Source organism: Atta colombica, unplaced genomic scaffold (genome assembly GCF_001594045.1).
Source record: "Atta colombica isolate Treedump-2 unplaced genomic scaffold, Acol1.0 scaffold1, whole genome shotgun sequence".
In the NCBI taxonomy this organism is placed as follows: domain Eukaryota; kingdom Metazoa; phylum Arthropoda; class Insecta; order Hymenoptera; family Formicidae; genus Atta; species Atta colombica.
The window spans coordinates 5,393,199-5,402,863 of NW_017259183.1; the positions used below are offsets into that span (position 1 = coordinate 5,393,199).

A 9,665-nucleotide genomic window follows, 5' to 3' on the forward strand; every position below is an offset into this window, starting at 1 on the left:
TATATGGTTTTTTTTTTCAGTGTTATTTCATACATATTTGTATAATACCACACTGAACAATAAGTTATCAATAATTGATTGCATGATAAAAATGAATCTTTTTTTATTCTGTCTTTATGTCACCTAACAATCTTTATTGCATTGATACTATTGACTAAATGATCGGAAAATACATGCACACGAATAGAAATGGAAATTAGAAAAATGCGAAAAATATTTGTGTTTATAGCTAATAAAAAATCTAAGAAATCATTCATTACATATATCAATATACATATGTTAATTATTATATATATTTCTAACGTTAAACATTTTTTTTTATTTATCAAAAGATAATAAAAGTCATACTGATTATAACTTTGATTTTTTTATTGAAAATTTACATTAATGGCGGATGAATGCAGTTGTATAGCTATCTATATTTTTGTACTTCGATTTTGTAATTCGATTTTATTTATCTAAATCATTATGTACACTAATTATGTACATCAAATTTTCGTTGTAATTTCAGTGAATCTCGTTTAAATAAAAGCGCGTGTTTTCAAGGTGCATTTGAAATTTTGTACATCATAAATTGCACAATGAGTGCTAATAAAAACAAAACACGAAATTTATTATGTTCAGTCATAAGATTTGTCACAATGCTTCATGTTCTAATATAGCTCCTATTATAGCTCCTATTATAGGTCCTATTCACAAGAGCTAAAGGAATATCATATAAAAAAGACGAGATAAGCGAATAAAAGAGAAAGAGAAAAGGAGTGAGCGAGAGAGAGAGAGAGAGAGAGAGAGAGAGAGAGAGAGAGAGAGAAAGCTCAATGTTTACATAAACTATTCAAAATAATCTCTAAAATGTGTAACTAATAATAATTCTATATTTCGATAATTAATTTCAATAATTAATTTTAATATTTCAATAATTAACTTTAGTTATGATTTATATATAGATATATTAATATAAATTCAGTCTTTGACAATGTTGCACTTCTAAATACGTAATTTAATATAAATTTGTACGATTGGTTTTATGTTATCTCCTAAAAGCACCATTGATGACACGTTACGAAATAGGAGATCAATGTCAATGAACTTATTGCAATTCTTGTTTCTTAAATCTTAAACGTTTTTCTTTTTATAAAGTTATTATACAGTTGGAGTTTTCTTGACGCAAAATTCATTTTCACTCAAATGTCCTGCGTTATATGTTTGGTGAAGACGATAAGACTCGACTCCGCCCTAACAGGTCTCCTCATCCTTAGCCTTTCTACTCTCCATCATCATCTCCTCGTCCTCCGGGGCCATGCAGGCGGGTAGCATCGGCCATCATTCATCATCCGGTACTTTTTGGTACGTCGGACAAGTTCCGAGAATGTTGGTGCAATTATATTAAACATAAATCAGTTATAACGAGCCTATATATGATCGCAATGAAGAGTGCACAATTGATGCACGTGCTTGTCTATCTTTCGCGTGCCAGTTCGCGTTATTTATTTATTGCGTATATACAAGCTCGAAATGTGCGGAAAGATGTAAAATCGTGTCTATTATTATTGCTCCATGAAAATGCGCATAAAATTTAATTCAAATATACTTCTCAGAAATGATTTCTCTTTTATTTCTCTTTCTTAGATATTATATGTGTCGCTATTGATAATTATTATCTCACGATTAGTAATATTTAAATTATTATAATTATATCATAATGATGATTTCATTACTTTTAATAATTCACATATTTCAGTACTATAATTTATCAGCCATATAATATTTTATGTTAGCATGATTGTTGCAATTCTGAATATAAATAATTCTGTATAAATATCTACAATTCGATTCTTGACATAGAGATATCATGTAACACAATGATACATCAAATTACTGAATTACGAAGATAAGTATTTAATTTTAATATATCTAATTTGTATTTTAGTATAAGTGATTAATACTAAGGATAAAAAGATGTTTTTATTAACAGAGTGGTTGAAGTTGATCCTTTTTAAGCTTTGATTTTTTAGCTTCGTTTCTTCTCCACATTTATTCTTTTCTTCTTCTTCTTCTCTTCCTCCACTTCTTTTAAGTGCTAAGACCGAATGAAAATGTATGAGGGCGATATCTACAATGGAGAGGGAGTACCGGAGAAGTGAGAAGTTGATGAAATACGATTCTCTTTCTCTTTGCATCACGCACGTATAATATACGTGCATAGTAACTGTGGATGGATTATTACAACGAAAAAAAAGGAATCGGAGAATAGATGAAATGGAACAAAAGAAAGGAAAAAAGAAAGAAAGAAGGAGCGATAGCAAAAAGATGAGGTTCTAAATAATTTGTTTTGAACATGTACAGAGAAACTATATTTATATTTTAAATAGTTATTTAGTAGGTCACTATTTCTTGTGTGAACAGAAAAATGAACGTTATCTTTAAATCAAGATCATTTCTCAATTTACTCTGTTGATACTTTATATCACAAATAGCTTTGCCAAATCAAACTTTGTGAGTTCTTTGAATTATTATCAAAAGATTATTTCAAAATTAAGTATGAGACAAAGTAGTTACATTCTTGACATAATTTTTTTCAAACAATTAGCATTGCATCATGGAAATCCAACCAAAATCATTTCCGTCATAATCATCCGTGCATCAGAATGTGCAAAAAGTACCATGTTTAAATCACGTTTTAATGCACTGCTATTTCATTAATACTCATACAAAGATATAAGTGCACTGACAAAATTGCTAATTTATATCGAGAACTTGTAGGCTACGTATATTTGATATCGGAGACACGGTAGCGTGTTGTGTTAAGTCTATATTTTTACGCATATGGCTGCAAATACAGACTCTTATCAAAAGTTACAAAAATAGAACATAATTTGTAAATAAGGTATATCATTCAAGGTATAAAATATTGCGTATGCTATCATTAAAAACATACATCTCGTATCATTTCTATACATATTACTATCCTTAACGAATGAAATCCACGTCTCTCATATACTGGTCTCAAAATTAAGAATTAATTAAAAAGATTTACTTTTTATAAAGCTATTTGAAAGTCATTGGTTTTGGTGGGTCATTGACCTACACATTTGTTTTGAAATAGTGAAATGGACGATTAAGGTTACGTGCATTCACGTACAACTACGTAGAACTACGAAACACAGATGAAATTTACTGAACCGTTCGTTGTGCCTATTTATTAAGTGTTCTTAAAAGTGCCTATTTATTAAGTGTTATTAAGAGTCTCTCTTAATGACTCTATCGGCACCAACAAGTGTAATGAACGGGGATCAAGATAACTATGAGAATTTATGCCTCTCTAAGTAAAGATAGTATCGCGCGTGCAGAGAAGGATGCGCGTATCTTTACAAAGCATTAAAAGATGGGCCGATTGCGATCACGTATAATTAGCATTAATGGGAATTCAATTTATTGGTCGAAAAGGTTAACCACCGTTCTCCCTCAAATATTTGCGACATCGGCCTCATTAGATCGCATTTTGCGCGGGTAGCGCCATGTCTACCTACCATTGATCCTTTCGATTGGCCGGCGAGACTTTAATTATACCGAAGATACTTGCGGTACTCTGTGCGCTGTCTAGGAATATAAATTATTGTCTTGTTCTTTATAAAACCCGCAGTTAACCCGTCGGTTTAAATGAAATTGCGAGTATTAATTAATATCGAGAAAATAAATGTTGTCTTGCTTCAATTGCGACTTTAACGTTTGAAAGAGGCAAAGTCAAAATGATTTATGATAATTGAAAATTAGTTCGACTCTACACACTTATTGACAATCTCTTTTACATATTACTTAAGAGCAGTCACGCTACGTTTTCACCTAACGTAGGTCAGAGAAAATGTATGTCGATGGTACTCAAGAATAACGATTCTCTAACGACTTAGAGGAGCAAAGAGATACATCTGATATACATATAAACATATTATGATTACACTCTAGCACATCGTCGAGTTTATCATCACAAACTTTTATCTTTAATTTTAGATACATAAATAGCCTTGTCAAGTGCGTAGAATCCGCCCTGTAGCTCTTTAAGCTGGCGCTGATGCTGTGCGAACACTTGATGCCATGCAGATATCCGTTCATGGTGAACGGAAAGCCGCAATTATTTTAATTCGTAATTTAATAGCACGCTGTGCCTCAACTTAATGCGATGTATCTCCGAGGCAAAGTCTTGAATTCTGAGATATCGTGATCATACGGTAACACGTGCTGCTTAATCGAAACAACGAGTTGTTTGTTTTCCATACGTAACGCGTCTGTTGTTTCATATGGAATTACAGGATATGTCAGTTTCACTCTTCACCGACTTTCGTCATTAATTTTTCAACTTAACTTAACGTGATAGGTTAGCGAAACGTCATTATACATGGTAAAATGGGGTTTTGCGTATTTCGCAACAAAGTAGATTAAAATTATTTCCTTTCATAACCGGTGTTCTCAAATTATTAACTTACACGCGTGCACGAATATATTCATGTATCTTGTGTGAGACAAAATATCGATTGTTCAAAAATAAAATTTTATGTAGATATTTTGTGCACTGAAAGAAAAAAATGATTGCAATTACCATAATTTAACTATAGTAACTTTAACACAATAATTATATTTATAGTTACTTTAATGCAAATATAATCAAATGTGATATTAATAATAATCATGTACACTATTTGAAAATGATTGTTCCTTTAGTGTTTTTTCTTAACATATTTTTTAGTTAATATTATTACCATACAAATACTAAGTGAAAATAATTATATTTACTATAATTGCTATTGCATTTATGCCCAATTTCTTCACTTCCAGATAAGTTGCGGATAATCTTATCCAAGAAATATTCCCATTGTATTCTGGGAGATATCTCTTGGATAAAGTTTTCTAGAGATGAAGAAATTGAGTATTACTAAATAAAACAGTTTATTTTATTTATCATTTATATCTTGATATTATAATATTGAAAATAATTTACAGTATAATTTTTTTATATGTGAGAGAACCATGTACAACCTTGACCAAAAATTTGGAAACACTTGCAATTTTTTTTTGTATTACACGAAAAGTTAAATATCTCGGTGAAAAAAAATCGTAGAGAAGTTTTCGACTATGTATTTTAAAGCTCAAAGATAGGGCTTTAAATTTGAATTTTTTCTACAATATTTTGTTATTGTCCTATGTTATTTAAAATTGAAGATTGATATTTTTTGTAAAATTTTTGTCTTACTTTAAAGCGCTGCAATTTAATGAAATATCATCGGACAAAATTTAATATAAAAGTATTTTAAAGTAGGCTTTTGAGTTTTAAAATGTTTTTGAAAAAAATTGTTACGATGATTTTTTGCAAAGATATCGAAATTTTATCATGTAAAAACTTTTTTTAAAAATTGATGTTTGGAGAAAATTTACAAAAAATTTCGAAAATAATTTATACGAATCAAGCGCATCATAAACAAACGTTTTCTTTAGTCTTTTCTTTCGTAAACTTTTTTTAGTTTCAAAATTAAAAAACATTTTAGAAAAAACAAGTTTTACATAATTAAAAAATTCGATATATTTTTGCAAAAAATCATCGTACCAAGTTTTTCATATCATATATATTTTCGTATATATTTTCTGCTTAGAAATCCTTTAAAATACTTTTATATTAAATTTCGTCAAATGATGTTTCATCAAATTGCGGCGCTTCAAAGTAAGAAAGAAATATCAATTTTCAATTTTATGTAATTTAGGAACAAAATGTTATAAAAGAAAAGTTTAAACGCATATTTAAAGCCCCATCTTTGTGCTTTAAAATACGTGGTCCAAAATTTTTCTACAATTTTTTTCACCGAGATATTTAATTTTTCATGAAATGCAAAAAAATCGCAAGTGTTTCCAAATTTGGCCAGGAATGTATATATATATATATATGATTATTGTTAGCTAACATTATAGCAGTAATAATTATAAAAATTGAGCTCTTAACCATAATTATGTTAATGCAATTATAGTCACAAATAGATAGTAAACACTTTTCTCAGATGTAATTACAGAATTTAACGACACATTTTCTTTCGCTCTTTAGATAGATCAGTAATTAGAATAAGTATATAAAACATTTTTCCTTTGATATGCAAAGTGATGCACTCTCATGAATATATCAGCTTTTAAAACGTACTATGTGTTATTTTCTTTTTCGCAAAAGAAAAAAGAACGAAAATCAACAAACATATTCGCGGTGTAATGCGTGTGCGACGCTGGATAACAGATAAGAGGAGATATCGGAGGAAGGAATGTCGAGGAGTCTCACGCATGTTTACATGACCACTGAATGCGCACCTATATGCGGTTTTAGACACCCTGATAGGAGCGCAAACGGCGTATCGACTATCGAAGTGCATTGCAAAACACACCTGGGTGTTGCAATGCGCCGCACCGCCAACGTAATGCCGTTGGTTGCGCTCGGGACACGCTCGCGATCATGTGTGCAAAAGTGCAGCTCACCACATGCTGCATGCGGGTGCAACTCTCGACGAGGCCGCAAGCAATAGCAATGGACACGTACGTGAGCATACGTTGCGTGGTATTGTATAAAAGCCCTACCTACCTACCTACCTACCTATCTACCTACCTACCTACCTACCTACCTACCTACCTACCTACCTACCTACCTACCTATACGCGAGCCTGCATACGACTTTAACGTCACGGAGAGTCCGGTTCAGAAAACTGATCACAAAACTGAGCTATTCCCGTTTCGCAATCGCCTTATTTCGATACCCCAGAGTCTTGCCTGAATTGTTTGAATATACATGTATAGATCTGCATGTATAGATCTTTCAACTATCATGCGATGCATATAAGGGAATGAATGCTTATAAAAGGTATTTGAAAATGAACTCTCTACTATAAAGTGCCAGTAGTGTCAGTAGTAATTGCAGTGTTGGTACGTAACGGAGGATAGCAAGATGTATGAGTAGCAATATACAGATTTGCCCTTACTATAAATTTATAGTTACATTATGAAACTTAATCTTCAAATCGATTACCTTCTCAGTAATGAACATATACGGATTCATTTCTTCCTATACGATACACTGTACAATACATATTTTCTCGTTAAAGATACTCGACCTCAGTGCTAGGCGTGCAGGACAGATGATTCTTCCTGTTAGATCCTTTCCGCGAGGCAAAAGCAATCAGTTACCTTTCACCGGATATTCTTGCATCTATCCAGGCACAGGGAGCACGATGCAAGTGATCGTTACGATCTTCCAAGTACTACAGGTCATCTTGATCCACGGGATAATCAGAAAGACTGAATGAAGCATCCTTGACGATCGTCGATCGTTTCGTTTCAACCCGTCCGGATTTATCGGTACTTCGTAGAAATGTAGAATCGTTTTCTGCTTCAATCTCCGCTCAACTAGATGATCAGAAGCATCCTCACGATATTCAATGTCGGTAAAAGCATATACTTACGTAGTACGGAATGTCTAACTTGATTATCGTTCCACCAGATCACATAGTTTACAGTGTTGTAGAAACGTCGGTGCTATCTCGTTTTCGATAAACCTTATAACTCTATCACGAGATCTAATTAGAAATGGAATGATTTAACGGATAGCAATCTAAAATAAGTTTTCTATTTATTGATGCTCTGAACTTTCGATTGCAAATTAATTCATTAGGGATAATTGCAGAAAAACAGATCGAAGAAAGATAATCTCACATGAAGTATTACCGTATTTCGTGAAGAAAAAACAGTTAAATAAGAAATAAAATGTAGATATGTACAAATTTTAAGTTTACTAAAATAGATGTATGATTGCGCTGATCTGATTGATCCGTAATAAATTATATTTAAGATAAATTACTCAATATAGAATTATTATTCCAACATCTAACTTTCACCATAATTGCTTCTTCTTAATGGCTTTATTCACATAACGGTCTTATTTTTAATTTATTATTAGAAATTTATAATGAAGAATTATATCTGATTGTTAATAATTAAATTACAGCACATTAACAATAAAAAGATAAGTACGACTGGTACATAATTGGTTAGCCAAAAGTATTTGTGGAATTGTGGAAGATTAAAAAGTACTATTAGGCAATTTATTGCTTATGTGAATACACTTATGTGAATAAGCGGCATAGCAAAGAGAAGCTTCGGAGGTAGACAGAGACTGGAAGTCGAAGGATGCGGAAGCTGAGGTATTACTACGTGATCCCCCCCGGTCGTTGCTTAAATTGTTTCCTTAGAACAGACCGAGTGTGCCATTGTTCTTCCAACAGAGTGGACGGTGACGTACGTCACCGGTTGCTCATTATGTTCATGTTTTCCCACATACCTCTTTCATCGCATTCTCTAATCTTTTTAAATCCGAGTTCTTCCGAGACTTCTTCACCCGGCCATGTCCAGAGTATTCCGACTGATGACCCGGAAGTTAACATCATTTGTATCATGCCACGTGCAAAGTAAAATTTCATGGACTCTTTCTTTTATATACTCGTACTCGTTCTTTTAACGACTGTATAGTCAAATATGCAAATAGACATTAACTTAAGCGTAAAATATTCGTTCTTTGTGTTTAAAATGCATTTTTTTTCTATCAATGAATGTAAAAAATCAATAATTAAATTGATTGGTTAATAATTCTCTCTTTTGAAATCATTAATCTTCTTATTTAATAATAGCATAAATAATTAAAATGTACAATATAATAGATATGAATTAAATTTCAATAATTCCAACGAATTATTCACGCGTTTGTTTTAACCCTTTTATTATTTGGAATAAAAATTAATTATAATAAAATCAATTAAACACAAGCAAAATTGATAGATCTTTAAAAAGAGCAAAAAATATTAGATTCTTTTTTCTTTAAGCGAGATTTTTAGAGAGACATGTTGAGATACATGTAAAAAAATTTTCAAATACGTTTTGCAACTAAATATATTTGCACTCCATGAATATATGTAATTTTATCTACCGACCACATGGTTTATTATGGTCCATTAAGCTAAACTTATACACGGACATATCTACGGTAGTATATACGGTATTCTGCTTATACAAGTATTCGTTAATCGTATAAACTAGAAGTCGGTACGCCATCGTTCCTCGAATTTGCGCGTGCACGATCACGCGTGAAACGTGAACATGGTTCTCTACGGACTTAGCGGACTTACCGCAACGGCTCAACTCGAGTATATACTTATGTATATGTTATACGCGGCACTGTACTCTCTCGTATGCACGTAGGCAGAAGCTTCAATGTGCGAGAGCCGACCGCGACTACCAAAGGTATGGGCCACTCCACCAGGTGTGGAGAATGGCGCGCCCGATGGCAATTACATCGGCAAATAAACCACGAGGTGAACACACTGTTAAAGCTAGCCACGGCGCGGCTAGAGATGGCTGCTCACGAATGATTCTCGTCGCCGGGTGAGGCTCGAGCCAACAATAACGCGCGACATGACAAAGGGCTGTGAATTACTGGCAGACGTTTCCTGCATCAACCATTGCGCAAATGTCGAAGGAGGGATTTTCAGCGAGGGATTTTCATATGAGAATCTTGTCTCTAACTGCAAGCGAATTAATTATTGGAAATATTTTTTTGTCAATACACACACACACACATATATATATATATATA

The 9,665-nt window shown here is 32.5% G+C and overlaps 1 protein-coding gene across 1 annotated transcript in view; it reads left to right on the plus strand.

Moving 5' to 3' along the window:
* Positions 1-9,665, plus strand: part of LOC108688191 (UPF0489 protein C5orf22 homolog) — a 581,071-nt gene that overhangs the window by 368,421 nt on the left and 202,985 nt on the right. The gene's annotated exons all lie outside the window — the stretch shown is intronic.